Genomic DNA, 18,405 nt, shown 5'->3' with positions numbered 1-18,405 from the left:
CCATTTATGCAGTAGGATTGGAATTTGCATGCCCATGTGCACGCCCACTTAAAATTTGGCATAGATGGCTGTGTGGTCAGCCTATTTTATAACATGTGCGTGTATGTGTGCGTATGTTATAAAATTGCCAAGTCTCTGGGCGCGCGCCGAAGCCCACGCAGCAGTGTGCGCGCCCGTGTACCTGTCTGAAACTTATCGTCCCTATGTTAACGGGGCAAATTTAGTATAGTAACTTAAGCGTGCTGAAAGCAAGGCTCTGAGAGGATGGCGCGATCTTTGTATGAAGTTTGTGATAGCTGTTTGTCCTGGAGAATGGTGAGGAATTAGTTCCAAGATGCGACTAAAAGGGTTCATGTAGATGGTGTGCTTGGTAAAATAAGTGAATGGGCTTAACTGAATGGATAAGGGCTAGATTTTTAAAAGCCCAGTTGGATTTACGCGCACAGGGGGGTTACGCGTGCCGAGCCTATTTTGCGTAGGCCCGGCGACGCACGCAAGCCCCGGGATGCACGTATGGCCTGGGGCTTGAAAAAAGGGGTGGGGCATGGGCGGACTGGGGGTGGGGCAGGACGGGGGTGCGCCAGAGGCCTCCGTAGAGCCTCTAGGAGGCAGGTGCAACTTGAAAAATAAAGGTATGGGGGGTTGGAGGGAACGGGCAGCGCGCGCAGGCCTCGGCGCGCGCAAGTTGCACAAATGTGCACCCCCTTGCGCGCGCCGATCTCGGATTTTATAAGATTTTATAAAGTCCGACGTACTTTTGTTCGCGCCTGGTGCGTGAACAAAAGTACGCGCGCACGTAGATTTATAAAATCCACCCCTAAATTTGTTAGCAGTACTTTCAATAGATAACCGCAATACCTATAACCGTAATAACTAATTATTGCGGTTATAGTTAACTAATAACCGCAATAACTATTGAGTGACTTTCAGCACAATGTAAATAATTGCTCATCCTACTGTTAAGTTACTCTAGCTTTGTCTTCTTCTTCCCCCAGTTCTCGCACCCTTGTTTTATTGTAACTTTTTTTGCTTCTCTCCACTTGTTTAATGTTCAAGGCTTTTACACCCCCTGTTAACTGTAAACCAGCACGATGTGATTGTATCATGAATGCCGGTATAGAAAAGCTCTAAATTAATAAAATAGATAAGGGCCTCTGCTATGAAACTCACATTGCAATTTATTTTTTACTGTGCAAGTAGATAAAAATGTAATGTGTACAATAAAACACCCGTTAATGTGCTATGCAGTCAGTTTTACTGATTGCACGTTAAGCATTAGACACACTAGAGTGCACGGTAGCCAAAAAAAGCAATGTCATGCGCACTAGCTACCTGCTCAGATTCGCCATGATAATCAGCCCAACAGGAAAGGACTGGTTAGCAGGAGGGATTCCCCTATCCCCAACACAATAATGGGCCGATAGAGTACAGTGCGCACTGTTAGCCCGCATTTGGACGCGCTAGCTTTACCCCTTATTCAGTAAGGGGTACTAGCACGTCGAAAACACGTGTCCAACCCCCCCCCCCCCCGAAACTAATAGCACCGGCAACATGCAAATGCATGTTGATGGCCCTATTAGTTATTCTCGCGCTATCCAGAAAGCAAAATGTGCAGCGAAACCGCACATTTTATTTTAAAAAATTAACACCTGCCCAAAGGCTGGTGTTAATTTCTGCCGGCGCCGGGGAAGTGTACAAAAAAGCAGAAAAAACTGCTTTTCTGTACATCCTCCGATTTAATATTATAGCGATATTAAGTCGGAGGCCCCAAAAATTAAAAAAATTTAAAATAAAAATTTAAAATCAGCCTGCAGCCCGCGGGTCGGAAGATGGACGCTCAATTATGCTGCATCCATTTTCCGAACCCGTGGCTGTCAGCGGGTTTGAGAACCGATGCCGGCAAAATTGATTGTCGGCTGTCAAACCCGCTGACAGCCGCCGCTCCCGTCAAAAAAGAGGCGCTAGGGACGCGCTAGTGCCCCTAGCGCCTCTTTTTACCATGGGCCCTCATTAGCATATTCTTCCCTCCTGAATCGCGCGCACAGGAGAGCGACCTTTACTGTATCGGCCCGTATGGAAGGGATCTCTGAGTTCCTTTGGTGGGGAATGTGGGTTGAAGGCCCTTATTCTTGGTGAAAGGCAGGGTTGCGAAATGCCAAACATTTTTAGAGCCCAATCACCATATCTAGCCCAAAAGTAGCCCAGAACTCAAAAGTTGCAAAAACAATTTTTATTACGCACGATGGTACACAGATTCATGCACTGCATGCTGACAAGTTTACAGAATTAAATGTATATTAAAAAGTTTAAAAATATTGCTAGAAAAGTCTACAAAACAAGGCTGTCATGTTCAGTGTTGCCCTAACATAAGGCTCTTCTGAGAGCTGCGCCATTCAAGATGTATTAGAAGCAAGTCCAGGTTGGGGACTCTACCCCCCCCTAGGGCACTAAATATTCTTGCCCCAGCCCTGCTGACCCCTGCACATTCAGTGCAATATTTTAAAAGCAAGTGCAAGACATAGTTAAAAAAAACATGTATGCACTGTGCAGATGGCAAATTCTCGCACACAGTTTGGGTTTGAAAAGCGTGTGGACAAATATGGGGCATGGGCAGGAGATGGTTGAGGCTCAGCGGTGGCAGTCAGTTCTTGAGGTATAGAAGCACTCCCTAAAAATCTAGGTTGTCATGTTCAGTGTTGCCATTACATCTGTACATATCGAATGTAAAATGAATCAGCATAGATGTGTTGGCTCGAAACTGTTACAGCACAAATTTTTTACCGGACATATATGCATGAATGTGTAATATAGCCGCCAGTAGTTCTTGTTGCATCCTGTTTCTCAGTTTTGTTTTGATAAGGTTCATCTGAGAAAAAGTTCTTGCAACGGCGGCATTGCTGAAAGGCAATGACAAAAGTGATAAGGCAAAATGACTTGTTTCATATAAGTCATGTTCCTCTGCTGCATCTGAATCGTTGATGACATCGGCCCAGAATTTTTCTACATTCAAATCATGATATTAATTGAAGTTTATTCCACTGTTGTTCAAGTAACCCAAGGTTTTCTTTTCTAGTAGACAGTGACAAAAACGAGAGCTTAGACAGAGTTGGTCTTTTCAGACTGAGAACCAATGATGGGCTCAAATCAGCTAAGGATTCCAACAGTTGGACATTTGGGGGAAGTCTTTTCTGCATCTGCCTCAATATTTCAATGAGATAGGCTCGGCATCTTATCTTAATATCCTCTGCTACTGGAGACTGTTCCATATTCATGTCCACTAACATAACATGAAATTCAATCCCAAAATTAACTGCACCAATTGGTAGATGATTGACTTCGTGTCAATATCATAAGCTAGTACTGCTGTCAAGGTATTAACAGCAGCTAGCCGCATCACCCGCGCCATAATAGTGCGAGGCAAGCCTATTCATTCTTCAATCAATTTAATCAAAATACTTTTTTCAAGTTCGAACAGTTTGTTCACTCCTGACAGCTGGTTTAGTATCGGTCGTAGAAATACAAGATACAGCTTGTTTTCGGGTGCACAGTACATCTGAAATAGCAGTTCTGCAGTGTAATTCTTTTCTGTATCTTTCACTAGCTGAAAGTGAAGCTTTAGTTCTTCATACTGGTCTAAACGCATTGAACACAATGAGTGATTGAAAGCCATCTTGTATCAGACAACTTCAAAATCTTCAGGGCTCTTCGCCAACTTCTATGCTTCTTTTGGCGAACAGTACTAAGCGAGAACCAGTTGTATGTTTCAGATACCATGAATTTGACATTGCGAGACATTATTTTAAGAGCATATGAAGAACATAGCTGTATGGAATGGTAAATACACTTGATATGAACAACTATAGGATTTATCTCCCTGAACCTTGCTATGACTGAACTTGTATTGCCGGACATTGTTTTACATCCATCTGTTGCAAGCCCTATGCACTTATCACTTGATAGTTTCTTATCATTCAGGAACTTGATTAATGCTGTAAAAATTACTTCCGCTGTTTTGGTCTCTATCAAAATCATACCAATAAAAATAGTTACAACTACACGCATTCTAGAACTGTAGAAAAGAACCATGATGCATAGTTGTCTGCTTGTTATATTGGTACTTTCATCAATGATAAGTGATTATAGTACATCATTTAATTCCTGCAATAAATCTACCTGTATCGATGGACTGAGAACATGCTTAATCAAAGATGTGCATTTTGTATGATGGACTGTTAGGTCTTTTCCAGATATATCACTAACTAATTCCTCCATGTGATCTACTGTTGATATACTTGAATGGCATGCAACGTGCATAGCTAATTTAAGATCAGAAAGTTAATGCTATTATCAGTTACTTTATGATGTCAATGTTGCGGCGCAGACCCGTACCTGGCAATCGAGAGATCCCTCCCGTCATGATGCTCTTACTCCTTGTGGGCAGCGGTGCGCAAATCAGCTCGGCAAAGCTCCTCCCCTTACGCTGACGTCTCCCGAAGGACCCTGCGCCAGCGTGGGAAAATGGGTATTTAACCCGGCGTTTCAGCGCCAGCAATGCCTCAGCTACAGGCTTGCTTGTGCTGGTGCTTTTGTGGGAGATTCTGTATTTTTCTTGAGACCCGGACTGTTCCTTCGGATTGTTTGTCTGCTGCCTGCCTCGGACCTGGACTGCCCTTAGGATTGTTTGCCTGCTGCCTGCCTCTGACCCGGACTGACTATTGTATTCTGCTTGCCTGCCCCCTGCCTCTGACCCGGACTACGTATCGAATTCTGTGTCTTGGCCACCTCGGCCGAACCTCGGTGTGTACCTAACTTGGGTAAGGCTGTTATACTATCACGTGGGTCCACGAATCGTAACAGTCGATCCATATCAAAAAGATTTTGCATGCTAGAAAACACTACAGTGCTGCATTGCGGCGGTGCTTGTCATTTGAGCTGTGAGATGTCAAGTCCGTCCTATGAAGTACAATTTAAGATCTGCGTGCATGTGCACGTGTGTGTGCATTAGCTGGAGCACGCACATGGACACGCCGATTTTATAACATACACGGGTGTTACAAAATTGGTTATCTGCGTGCACGTGCTTGCATGATTTTATGTTGACGTGTGCATGTGCACACGAATGCCGTCTTGAGCGCATAAGTGGGGGGAATTTTAGTAGGTACGAGCAACGACGCAATAGACCTTTTTTTTTTCCCAGTTTGCCCCCAGTTCTCCCCAGGGATGGAGAGGACTTCCTAAAGCCCCTAGCTAACTTGCCTCTCTTTTACCCTATTAGCCCCTAGCCTTAAAACCTCGCTGAGCGGCCTCGTTTGTTTTGTTACACGACTTACACGCCGTCCATAGCAGAAGTTATGCAGTTGGGGGAGCCCGCAGCTACTTACACGCTGTCTTCCTGGTGCAGTCCCAGCCTGCCCATGTCCTGCTCACGCCCTGCCCAGACCTCATCCACGCCCCACCCCTTTTGGTGAGAAAATGTTTCATGCGTGTACCGGGAGGTATGCGCGTACCCCCCCCCGGCGTGCGCCAGGCCAAGCCATGCCCTTATCTCCCGGCTTTGGTGGGCGTAGGGCTTTTAAAATCGATCCGTGTGAGCATGAACTTGGCATCGCGGCATTTGCGGCACGCTTTTGGAGCTTCGCCTGGAACTTTCATGATCCGTCCTTTCAATGCGTCTTCTCTCTCCCAAGATTCACAATAACGCCTCTCGTAATCTGACCATTTTCCCACGAGAGGTACACTCAGCTAAAATAATAAAAAGAAAGGGTTAAATAAGAACAGTTTAGAAATTGTTTTGAAATTGTCAAAAATCGTACACTCATAAGCACTTATGACAGTGACATGAATCACAGCAGCTATTACCTCTCGGTTTTCAGTTTTCATCCAACACCTCCAAGTACTTCTTGCATTTTGACCATTTATCCTTGAGAGGTACACTCAGCTACAACAATAAAACCAAACAATAAATAAAGTGAAATAACAGTTTAGAGATTTTATTTAAAAATTATACACTCATGTAAGCGAATTTCTGTAAAGGTAGCAATAAATGGTGATCTGGTTGCTTATGCTAAAGAAATCTACTAAGGATTATCAACACACTTATAAAACGTTTCATGCTATTGTGCCTGCACAAATTAAAGAAAGGCTAAATCAAGTACAATATTCTGCAGACTGGAACTAATGGGTATATATATTGACTGCTGTGACACCTATATAACAATATATAACGTGACATGGAATTTTCATAATATTGTTAACTTCATACATAGGGGCGGACTTTCAGAGCCCTGCTCGCCTAAATCCGCCAAAACCGAGCGGATTTAGGCGAGCAGGGCCCTGCGCGCCGGTGAGCCTATTTTACATAGGCCTACCGGCGCGCGCAGAGCCCCGGGACTCGCGTAAGTCCCGGGGTTCTCCGAGGGGGGCGTGTCGGGGGGCGGGCCCGGTCGTCGCGGCGTTTCGGGGGCGTGTCGGCAGCGTTTTGGGGGCGAGTACGGGGGCGTGGCTACGGCCCGGGGCGGTCCGGGGCGTGGCCGCGCCCTCCGTACCCGCCCCCAGGTTGCGGCCCGGCACGCAGGAGGCCCGCTGGCGCGCGGGGATTTACTTCTCCCTCCGGGAGGCATAAATCCCCGGAGAAAGGTAAGGGGGTGGTGTAGACAGTGCCGGGCGGGTGGGTTAGGTAGAGGAAGGGAGGGGAAGATGAGGGGAGGGCGTTAGAGGATTCCCTCCAAGGCCGCTCCGATTTCGGAGCGACCTTGGAGGGAACGGGGGGTAGGCCAGCGCGGCTCGGCGCGCGCCGGCTATACAGAATTCATAGCCTTGCGCGCGCCGATCCAGGATTTTAGTGGATACGCGCGGCTCCGCGCGTATCCACTAAAATCCAGCGTACTTTTGCTGGCGCCTGATGCGCCAGCAAAAGTACGCCTATTCGCGTTTTTTGAAAATCTACCCCCAAATGTACAGAACATTTGACTAAAGAAACATATACAAAATGTTTTTTTGCCAGGAGTGTTGCGGTCCCAGTCGCGGCAGCCGCGACTAGGCCCTTACCTCCTTGGTCCCGGCCCATCTCCGAGGGTCTGCGCCCTGTTTTGCGGCATCCCCGCGGGGAGGACGCCACCGAGAAGCCCTGCCTGGACGCCTTCTCCCTAGGCGCGCGCGTGCAGTCCGCGCTTATGAAGGCCGTTTCTCGCCACGAGAAGCTCCGCCCTATCCATGACATCAGAAGCCGCGGCCTATGTAAGGCTGCCGCGGAGCCCAGGACTTTGCATTGCAACAGGGTTCCTTGCGGTTCTCAGTTGCTCCGTGCCCCGGAGTGTGCTATTGCATTAGCAGCTCCGTTCTTGCCTGAGACTTGTTTCACTCCGTGCCCAAGTCTTGCTTCTGTCGGCTTGCTTGCAGTAACCTGTTCTGCTTCAGTTCCAGCTTGGTTCAGTAGCCAGTCCTGCTTCAGCTCCTGTCTGGTTCCAGTAGCCAGTCCTGCTTCAGCTCCTGTCTGGTTCCAGTAGCCAGTCCTGCTTCAGCTCCTGTCTGGTTCCAGTAGCCAGTCCTTCTTCAGCTCCTGTCTGGTTCCAGTAGCCAGTCCTGCTTCAGCTCCTGTCTGGTTCCAGTAGCCAGTCCTGCTTCAGCTCTTGTCTGGTTCCAGTAGCCAGTCCTGCTTCAGCTCCTGTCTGGTTCCAGTAGCCAGTCCTTCTTCAGCTCCTGTCTGGTTCCAGTAGCCAGTCCTTCTTCAGCTCCTGTCTGGCTCCAGTAGCCAGTCCTGCTTCAGCTCCTGTCTGGTTCCAGTAGCCAGTCCTGCTTCAGCTCCTGTCTGGTTCCAGTAGCCAATCCTGCTTCAGCTCCTGTCTGGTTCCAGTAGCCAGCTCTGCTTCAGTTCCTGCTCGCTTCAGTCCTTGCCTGCTTCAGTTCCTGCCTGACTCCTGATCCCTGCCTGCCTGCTCCAGCTCCAGCCTCCATGATTTCCTAAGTCCCAGTGGCCGGGCTCCTCCCGGGGGAGCACCAGCTTCCAGAGTGAAGCTCACGTCCAGCTCCTGCCTGGTATCCGCCTCCTGACCTGTCACTCATCAGAGACTGTAGTACACCTCTCCCCAGTCTCTCACAGGTCGGCCCAAGGGTCCACTAAACCGTTCACTCACAACAAGGAGAGTGTCACCCATCCTTACCCCAGCATTGAAAAACCAAAGAGCCCCAGTGCAGTCCCCTGGAACGCGGGATCTCCAGGGAACAGGCCTCAGCCCCTAGGCCCTATCCTACCTGGGAGGCTCCGTGCTAGGTCTGACCCGGCTCCACTTGCACTGCTAAGACAGGCTTCAATGGCAGCAGCTACAGAGTAGGGAAAGGAGCCCCGAGAATTGGCAGTGATGAAAACTTTGTGAGAATACACCAACACCTGAGCACTTTGGACAACGGGTTTGATAAACTGACTTTCAGAATATGACTGGGAGAGGAGAGATTATTACTGTTTACTCTGTTCCTGTCATGAAAAAAATAAACAAAAAAGCCCCCCTTTGTTATACCTTGTCTCTTGTATGACATTACTGCAAGAACGGCGGCAGAGGTGGGGGCGTCGTCCCTCGCTGACCAGCACCCACTCTTCTTATACTTTCTGCTCCCACACCTGTGTAAAAATACAAGCAAGATGGCAGACGGCACAAGCGCTCCTGCTTCCTCTCACCCGTTTCCCGCCCGTTTCGCGCTATGCCGTCGCCGCCTGTCCCCCATGCTGTGGCTTGTGACGCATTAACGAAAGGGAAGCACTTCCGGCTTTAAGGCTGTTTGCCCCGCCCACTCTGATCCCCTTCCGGCAAGTCGCCCCCCCCCCCCCCCCAAAAAAAACCGCACACGCCGAAAAAAAAAAAAGTCCAAAATCCCGCAGCCAAAAAGATTTCCTGTACACGCTCAGAAAAAGTAGGCTAACTGCATGTGAAAACAGCCCATATGGTAACACTGGTGGCAGGAAGGCTGGAGCTCAGAAACCCCTTTTTCTTGGGGCCGGGGGTGGGTGGGGTGGATGGGTTGGGGACATCAGGACTCAGAGCCCCTTTCCATGTTTTGCTGGAGGGTGGGGATATCCCAGTGCTAGACTTTCCTTTTATTTTGGGCTAGTTAGCATGGGGATTTTTGGATGCAGTTTAAAGTTTTGGCATTAATGAGGCCATGGCGACTAATGACTGCGAAGAGCAAATCATGCTATTTATCATGTACAAGATAAGGCCTTATTTGCTCCCTCATTTAAGCTGGTTATGCACTATTTTTAGTACATACATATTAATGTGTAGTCTCCCCTTAGCAATAGGTTCACACTTCACAGGTTGCAGAGCACTGACCTATTCAGGCCTGAATTTGTACCATGGGGAGCCTGATTATGTAATTCATGCTATGATGAGCAGGGGCCCAAAGAATCATGGAACAAATACAGTCCACACGACAATAAAGTAAACCTTCCAAACCAGTATATAGCACTAACTGCCAGCACTCAAATAGTAACAACCCTACATATGAAAAGGCAACACAGCAAATATTACACTAGACCCTATAAGATCAGTACACCGCCCGTCAGGAAACTAGAACAAGCCAAATTGCTATAGAACTTGACATAGAAACTACATGCTAGCAAAATACTTTGTCTTGGTCACACATACAGAACACAGACAAACTCTCACCAAACACAGAATAAAAAGACAATAAAATATAAAGAGAAACATGCAGGCAAACTCAACTTGAATCTAGAACAAGCCAGACTTTGTATGCAGTGCAACAATGGAATAAAGCAAACATCAACATTCCACATAAAACATAAAAAATATAAAATATATAAAACTATACTCAGAGAAGGAATAAACATTCCAAAACAGCTGGCAAAAAGAATACCCAATAATTTAAAACTCTTATAAAAATTTTAAAAAATGTCCCAAAAAAAGAAGAAAATATTTCATAGAAACATAGAAATGATGGAAGAAAAGGGCCAAAATGATCTATCCAGTCTGCCCAGCAAGTTTATGCCAGTATCTGCTGCACTGTGCTGGTTAGCCCCATACTTATCATTTTCCCAAACAGTAAAAGTCAGGGTCCTTCGATGCTGCCTGAATCCAATTTCCCATACCCCTTGCTGTGGAAGCAGAGAGCAATGTTGGAATTGCATCAAAAGTACAGGATTAGTGATTAAGGATAGTAAAAGCTGCATCAGCAAGTTACCCCATGTTTATTTGTTCACCAAACCGTAAAAGTCGGGGCCCTCGTTGGCTTGATGTCTGAATCCAATTCCCCCTTTCCCACTGCCATTAAAGCAGAGATGGAGTTGCACTAACAGTATCAAGGCTTATTGGTTAAAGGTACTAACAGCTGCAGCAGCAAGTTACCCCCATGCACTCTTTTCTTTATTTCCATCCTCTAGCCTTTAGGGATCCACAGTGTTTATCCCATACCCCTTTAAATTCCTTCACCTTTTTCATCTTCACCATCTCCTCTGGAAGGGTTTTCCAGGCATTCACCACCCTCTCCATAAAGAAATATTTCCTGACGTTGGTTCTGAGTCGTCCTCCCTGAGTTTCATTTCATGACCACAAGTTTTACTGATTTCTTTCCAGTGGAAAAGGTTTGACGATTGTGCATCATTAAAACCTTTAAGGTATCTGAAGGTCTGTATCTGTTGCGTCCGTCGCTCTTCGACAGCTTCGCCCCACTTGTTGCACCCTTATCTCAGCTTCTCCCGCTTACCTGGGCAAGATGGCTACCGCAGCGTCGTCAAGTCGACCTCCCTGGCATCTCCGGAACAGCTATGGTGCAGCCATACGCCATTGCTCCTCCTAGTTACCTGCTAGGGTGCGCCCACTCGCGCAACCCATGTCTAAGTACGCCCAGTGGCGCGAACCTCGAGGGCGTTCCCTCATCTGACGTCACGCCAATTCGGGTATATCTACTTCTCAAGATTGCTAGCTCATTGAGTTGGCAAAGGCTCGAATAGACTCGAACTGTTCCTGTCTGCGCTACTCTGCCGCTTCCCTGCTGCCTGCAGGAAGCTCTCCTTCTGCCCTTCGGAGTTTTACTACTAACTTGGGTACCCACTCCTCGGGGGCCCTCTGTTCTATTTTCAGGTGCCATTCAGGGAACAGGTACTTGCTCCTCGAGGGCCTGCTCTCCCTGCCTCAGTGCCTGTACCTAAGACAGCTATCTGGTGGAATCGCATCCATAACAGCTAACACCGAGTGAGTACTCTAATATCTCATCTGTCTCATCCACAGGAACTCCTTGCTGTGGAACCCACTGACGTCACCAAGGAGAGAAGGGCTCCCTCTGCCGAGGTCCCTGAGACTATAACTCACCACTGCCACCTGGTGGCTCTCTTCAAGCTGTATAATAAAAGAGTTCAATTCTGGTGTTTTGTGTGTGGAGTCTAGCCCGGGGCTGTGGCTCCTCACGGAGCTCCTCCCCTGAATGGCACCTGAAAATAGAACAGAGGGCCCCCGAGGAGCGGGTACCCAAGTTAGTAGTAAAACTCCGAAGGCCCGCAGGTGTTTTGAAAGGGAAGCTCCTTGCTGTAATTCCCTTTCAAAATGTGGACCAGTGAGGAGCAGGTGGTTTTTTTTAATTCAACACTTTGCATGTTGCTTTGAATCCCAGCCCTCCTCTCTGCCCCCTTCCCCATGGCTGGTTGAAAACTGATGGAGCTATAGAAGGGGGGGAGGGGGAAGTCTGTCTGAGCTGGAAGCCCAATAGGGCAGGAAACTACTAAGCCCCAAAACAAAATGGTTATAGTGCCTCACTGTAATTAAGTCTTCGGTTTGACTCCACTAATAGTACCAAACTTGGTTATAAAGAGAATTAACCAGTGCATCAAGCAGTTTACTAGGGATGTACTATGGTTTCAAAGTGATAGGGAAATAACAACATTTGCCATATCATTCTGTTGTTTCTCATCCTAAATGATACAAAAAAACCCACCAATTAAATGTCATTTTGCTCTTTCCATTTTATTTATTTATTTATTTATTTATTTATTTAACACATTTATTTCCTGTACCTTCCAGAGTTCGAGGCATGTGCTAAAATGACAGAAACAAAACTCTCCCACCACAAAAAAAGAAAAACCACATGGAAAATAAAACTAAAAATGATAACAGTTTATATGGGGGCTATGCAATTGTAGCTTAATATTAAGAGGTTGCGAAGCCTCTTCCATAAAGGAGGACAATGCAGCATTCTCCATTTCAGGCATGACGTACTGAGTACCCATCTACAGAGCGGCCACCGATGCAGGCACTTCTGGAGGCAGAAGGGGCCCAAAACAGAAAATATTAAAGTCACATTTTCTCAGCGTGCTAAAAGGGTTTTTGTTTCCAGGGTCTTAGCACTGAAAAGGTTGAGGAACAGAAGAGCTTCGAGATTACTGAAGCAATTACCCATCTGGAAGCGTCTGAAGGAGGGAATGGAAGATGGTGCTTGACAGCAAAGAAGATGATGCCGCTTAACTTGTTACTGCGAAATAAAAAATCAGGTTCAATCAGAGCCCTGACACACAGTGAGAAGCGTGAGTGCGGAGCTGGTAGCATGGTGAGCGCAGCACAACAATTATCCGGCCTTCAGGGCCAAGAAGTGACAACTCTTGTTTTCTTGTTTCTTTTTCGATGTATTTATAAGCCACACTTTCGTAAATTCCAGGTGATATACAGTAATACAAAAATACATATCAGGCCTGCTTCACATATAATACAGTAATGGACTATGCAGCGAACTGTTCTTGTGATCTTTCATCTCCCACACCTGCCCCTTGACTTTATGAATCTTGTGCTCACTCGCCAACATAATTAATCTGCCTTGTTATTTGCTTCACTCAAGATTATAAGCCTAGTAAACAAACGAGCTTTCATTTTTATCTTGAATGATTGAAAATCAATAAATGTTCTGATATCATCAAGAAGTGTGTTCCACAGCTCTGGGTTTGCCAAAATAAAAACTCTACTACGGGTTTCCTCTAAATGAACAAAGTGTGTAGAAAGAATATTGGGCAAGTTTTGGCTTGAAGACCTTAGTGTTTAGAAGTTTTATATAATTTTATGTATACGCTCATATATCCTGGGGTATTCCTGCCTAAAATCTTATTGATTGTAGCCACAATATTAAACTTATATCTTGAGGCTATAGGCAGCTGTTATATGGTCTCTGAGTCGAGCCCATTCAAACCCTTGCTGTGGTGTTTTGCATTATCTGTAAATGCTCTAGAATCGGGTAAACCAAGTTACATGGCGTTACAATAATCCAGTCCCACTAGTACTGGAGCTGAGGCCAAATATGGTTTTACTTTACTTAAGAATTGAAGATTATAGAAGGCATTCTGAATTACCAATTTTACTTGCCTATTCAAGAAAGACTAGGTTCCAATAGGACAGGGGTAGGCAAACCTTTTTCAAAACAGGTCTGGGAGAAGGTCCCGGAGATCCTTGAGCGGGGAAGAGGGATCCAGGGAAGAGGTCATGGCTATTGTATACCTATTTTAGTCATATTTCAGGAGCGATTTGCCCTAAAATGTAAGGTCCTATTTTTCTATTTATTTTCTCACACATTTAAAAAAAAAAAAAAAATATCAACACAACTATTTCCTTTGTGCCCCTTCCCCCTAATCTCTATAAGGCCTGGATTTTCTAAGGTCGCAGAACTTAGAAAATCCGGCGGTAACGGGGACGGGCCTGCGAAAGCTGGCAGTGATCGCACCTCTGCGGTGCTATTGCTGCCGGCTTTCGCCCCCAATAGTGCCACCGTGAAAGGTGCTGCTATTGGGGGCGATACTGGCGGCGATAAGGAGTCTTACCTTTCACCGTCAGCGAAGTCATCGCGGAGTCCGCCCCGAGGCCGTTCAGACTCTTCCCCTTCAGGTGTGGACTCCACCCTGACTCCTCCCCTTTCAGTGTGGTCTCCGCCCCGATCTAGATATCGCACGCGAAAAGTCCCTTTTCGCGTGCGATATCGTTGGAAATGACCCCTAAATGTCTCTGGTTGCACGGTTGTATAGAGAAGGACCTTCTGCTCTTGCGCTGGTTTGCTTGGGCTGGAATACAAGAGGGAGCCCATGAATATGTCAGGCAACACTGGGAAAGAAGCCACTCAGAGCTCAGCGGCTAATCCTCATGCTGCTTACCTCCCTTGATATGCTAGAGATTTAAATTTACTCTATCAGTTAACTATAGCATCACTTTTCTTTCTTTCTTTCTTTATTAAAATGTATATACCACAAATCAATATTTCTAAGCAGATACTAAAATTACATTCATATAATCATAAAACAATAAAAACATAAAACGGTAGAACAAGGCATGAGTAGAAATGACATATAGGTAAAACAAAACAAAATGAACAACTCATAATAACAACACAGTGAGCTTGCACATTCTGCCATACTGCAATTTACGCCATATCTTCGCTACCAAAATATTCTTAGATGATTAGGCAAAAACCATTTTAAACTGGCTTCAATCCAGTAATACCAATGACATTAAAAGAAAATCTGAAACAGCTCAAACAGAACCCATATAAACTAATTATCAGCTTGCCATTTTAGCAGCCAGAGATCTCAGTTAAAATGTATTTTTAATTAAAAGCCTGTTGAAAAAGAAAGCCTTTAACTAATTTTAATAAGGACGATTCTTCTTTTACAGGTCTTGGCAAAAGTTTCCAAAGTTCACGACCTTAGGGCCAATGCAATATCTGTGCGCAGAAAACGGGCGCGCAATGCTGAGTGCCTGTTTTCCTAACACATGCCCAGCCACCTCTCCTGGGCACTCGATGCAATATTTGAATGATGGGTTGCGCTAAAAAGGAGGCGCTAGGGAAAATCGTACATCCCTAGCCCCTCCACGGCATCGGGTGCCCAGGAGAGGTGACTGTCAGTGCGGGTTGGGAAAACGGACGCTCAGTACGAGTGTACGTTTTCTCCTGCTGTTGCGTCCGTTTGGTCTCAGGCGGCTTCGACCCTTGTGCCTCACCTTTTTCTCTGCTCTCCCCACTAGCCTTGGGAAGATGGCCACCGCCGCGTCTGCAAGCCGCTCTCTCCGGTGTCCCCGGAACGGCTATGGTGTTGGCTTCCGCCATGTTCCTACGAAGGGCCTCCTAGGGTGCGAGCGCCCGCGCTACCCACGGCTTTATTCCAGCTATGGCGCAAACCTCGGGGGCGTCCCCCTCGAGTGACATCACAACATCCAGGTATTTAGCCTTCACTTGTTTGCTAGCTCGTTGAGTTAGCAAAGATTGGATTTGTCCGGTCTACGCTGCTCTGCCGCTTCCGTGCTGCCGCTGGAAGCTCTCTCTCTCTCTGGCCTTCAGGGTAATTGCTAACCTGGGTACCCGCTCCTCGGGGGCCCTTCCTCTTCTTTCAGGTGCCTTACTGGGATCAGTTACTCGCTCCTCGAGGGCCTGCTCTCCCTGCCTTGGTGTCTAGAACCATCTATTTCTGCCTGGTGGAAACCTTCAACATTACAGCTACCATCTAATGAGTAATCTATTCTCAGTCTATCTCATCTACAGCTTTGCTGTGCTGGGGAACCTACACTGGAACCTCCCTATATCATCTTGGTGAGATGGGTTCCCTCTGCCGAGGGTCCCTGGACTGCTACTTCAGGACCTGCTCACTACTGCCATCTCTGGTGGCCTACATCTCTATAATAAAAGACAATTCAGTATTTGTGGGTCCTGAGTCTAGCCCAGTACTGTGGTCCTTCACGGGGCTCCTCCCCATGGGCGTGGTCATCGTCCACAGTACCCAAGAATCCACTCAAACACTTCAAAACCATAACACTGGCACAATATACACGCACAAGATACATGACCTGGACCGTGCGTTTATATTGTGCGTTTATAGAAAAACCCAACAGGATAATTAACAACTTTGACAATTCCTCAATTTTACAATCTCTTTTAAAATGGCAGGTTATTCTTTTATTTTCCACTGTTAAATTACTGTTAATTTACTATCGCCTTTTTCTCCATTCCAAGTTGTATTATATCCCTGTTTTATTGTAGCTGCTATTTTTCTCTTAGCACTTGTTAATGTTCTTTTCATTATTTTCCTTTTTGCCACTCCTTGTTATTTGTAAACCGGCATGATGTGATTCCCATCGTGAATGCCGGTATAGAAAAAACTCAAATAACTAAATAAATAAATAAAATATTGGGTGCCCAGAATTATTCTTTTTTTACCCCAGACTTTTTTTTTTTTTTTGCCAGAATCTGCTGAGGATCCTCCTACTTAGTATCACTATGATACTAAGAGGAGGAATTACAGAAAGCAGGATTTTTTGTTTTTACCAGTAAAGCCCTTGAGCATGGCATAACGTTATGCCAGCACATCCAAAACGTGCGCCCAATCACATGTTAAGCTGTGCGCTAGCTGCAGTGCACGGTATTGCATCCACCCCCTTGTATATAAAAGCAACTGCTCCTTTGATTCGTCCAATATAATAACGTCTAATAAAATCTATGATTTGGATCTCAAGGGCCTAGAAGGATGATAAAACTTGAAAAAGGCAATAAAACTGGCAGGCACAAGGCCACAAAGACCATTGGAGATCAGCATCAACAATTTATATTTGACCCTTGTCAATTGTTGGATGTGCCGAGGAAAAATATTCAGTTGGGTTCATTCACTCATTTTATGGGCACCTAAATTTGTTTCACTAGTTTCAAAATGAAAAAAAAATGTGTTTTATTTGTTCATTCATTTGCCCTTAAAGTCTATGGGGGGAGCATTGCAGCCTATTTTGGGCTCCAGAACTGGGGTTTGCTCATCAATTCTAAGGAAACCTTTGGGAAGACTTCAGAAAGAGGAAAGAACTCCAAGGCACTGAGACTGTGGCAAAGTGAGACCAAAAGTGGCATGAATAGCCCAAGGCACCATAAAGGGGCAAATGGATGCCAGCAGGGGCAGGAGTTCTCAAAGGTACTGTCAGAAGGGCAAAGAAGCGGGAAGAAGGGAAGAACATCACAAGGCTTGAAAGGAGGGCATCAATAGCAGTGGCATAAACCCTAGAAGGCAGCACGAGAAGCAAAGTGGCATCAAGAGTGGCATCAACATCCTAAGACACCATGAAGAGGGGACGAAGTAGAAAAGGTGTCAGGAAAAGCCCAAGGCACCAATGAAGGGACAAAACAGCACAAAGAGTGACATCAACACTCCAAAGCACCATGAAAGATGCAAAGCAGTATCCCATAGTGAGAAGAGCACCCAAGGTGTAGAGTCTGGGATATGACAGCAAGGAAGAGTGACAGCAAGACCCTCAAGATGCAAAATACTGGGTTTGGCTGCAATGATGAGTGGAAGACAGACTCCTAAGATGAAGGATAAGGGGTATTGCAGTAAGGTAGAGTGGCACTGGAGATGTCTATCTTAAAGTGGAGGCACTTTCCACTTGTCTAATGTAGTACAAGAGAATGATCTTTGTCATTATCACTTTTGATAGAAGAGCCTTTATTTCATTCCCTACTTGAACTTCATCTTGCTGCTGGGTGGAATTTTGGGTTTCCTGTGAAATTTGCTTTCTGATTAAAACTTTAGCCACAAACTGAACGTGAAAATGGTCTCTCCACAGTTTGGCTTTCCTGGTAACTTGTAAAATTTGCTTTAAAAAAATGTTTTCCCCATAATCTATAACCAATTACAGTTTCTTTCCTTTGTTTATTTTCTGGCATTTTGTTCTATCTTCCTTCTGAAACCTTTACCACATTCTTTTTCTCTGAATGTTTTCTATTCTGCCTGTATTTCTTCCTTCTGTCTGAGGGTTTTTTGTAGATGAAACACCCCATTATAAGCAAGAAACAAATAGAAAAGAGGAAGGGAAGGAGAAACTTGTATTTTTTTTCTGTTTTCAATTTTTTTCTGGGGACAAAATAAAACACCTCAATATAAACAGCAAAGAAAAAGAGGCACCAGAACTCCCATTAGGCATGGCAGATAGGCATATAACAGCATGACCCCCAAAGTGGTATATCAGGGGCAAGATAGGTAGGGAGAGTGGTAGCAACAACATCCCTGAGGTGGTATAAGGGGCATGGTAGGTAAGCAGATCAATAGCAGCAAGTTAGCTGGATAATTTTAATCAGAGATATTCAGCAGAAAGTTTATCCCACTGACTATCTGGGACAAGTTATCTGGCTAGATTTGGCCGGCTATCTTGTGCACCCCCCTTGTAGCAGGCTTGAGCATTATTTGGAAAATACGCTAAATGACTAAATTAAATACATTTTCTCTTTTTCTGTCTGTAACCTTGGGGGATATAGTGATTTATCACTATGCTTTTCCCACCATATTTCTTTTGTATGCAAAGTCCACTGTTGCCAAATATTTTCTTGCCCTGGTAGTTTCCTCCTGCTCCTTTGGGATTTTGGCTCAGCTGGAAATGAATTCTATTGGGCTATGTGGTTATG

At 45.7% G+C, this 18,405-nt stretch overlaps 1 long non-coding RNA gene across 2 annotated transcripts in view; it reads right to left on the bottom strand.

Annotated features, from left to right (window-relative positions):
* Positions 1-2,010: 2,010 nt before the first annotated feature.
* LOC115095980 overlaps positions 2,011-18,405 on the bottom strand; it is a 49,868-nt gene continuing 33,473 nt past the window's right edge. The window contains exons 2-4 of one of the 2 annotated variants that reach the window (XR_003857930.1): positions 8,514-8,614; positions 5,860-5,938; positions 2,011-5,742 (exon numbers count right to left, since the gene is read on the bottom strand). This is a non-coding gene — a long non-coding RNA (uncharacterized LOC115095980). The remainder of the gene's footprint in view (positions 5,743-5,859; positions 5,939-8,513; positions 8,615-18,405) is intronic. The other variant, XR_003857929.1, reaches the window with a different exon arrangement.

Source organism: Rhinatrema bivittatum, chromosome 7 (genome assembly GCF_901001135.1).
Source record: "Rhinatrema bivittatum chromosome 7, aRhiBiv1.1, whole genome shotgun sequence".
NCBI classification, from domain to species: domain Eukaryota; kingdom Metazoa; phylum Chordata; class Amphibia; order Gymnophiona; family Rhinatrematidae; genus Rhinatrema; species Rhinatrema bivittatum.
This window is presented reverse-complemented; position numbering and strand designations above follow the sequence as displayed.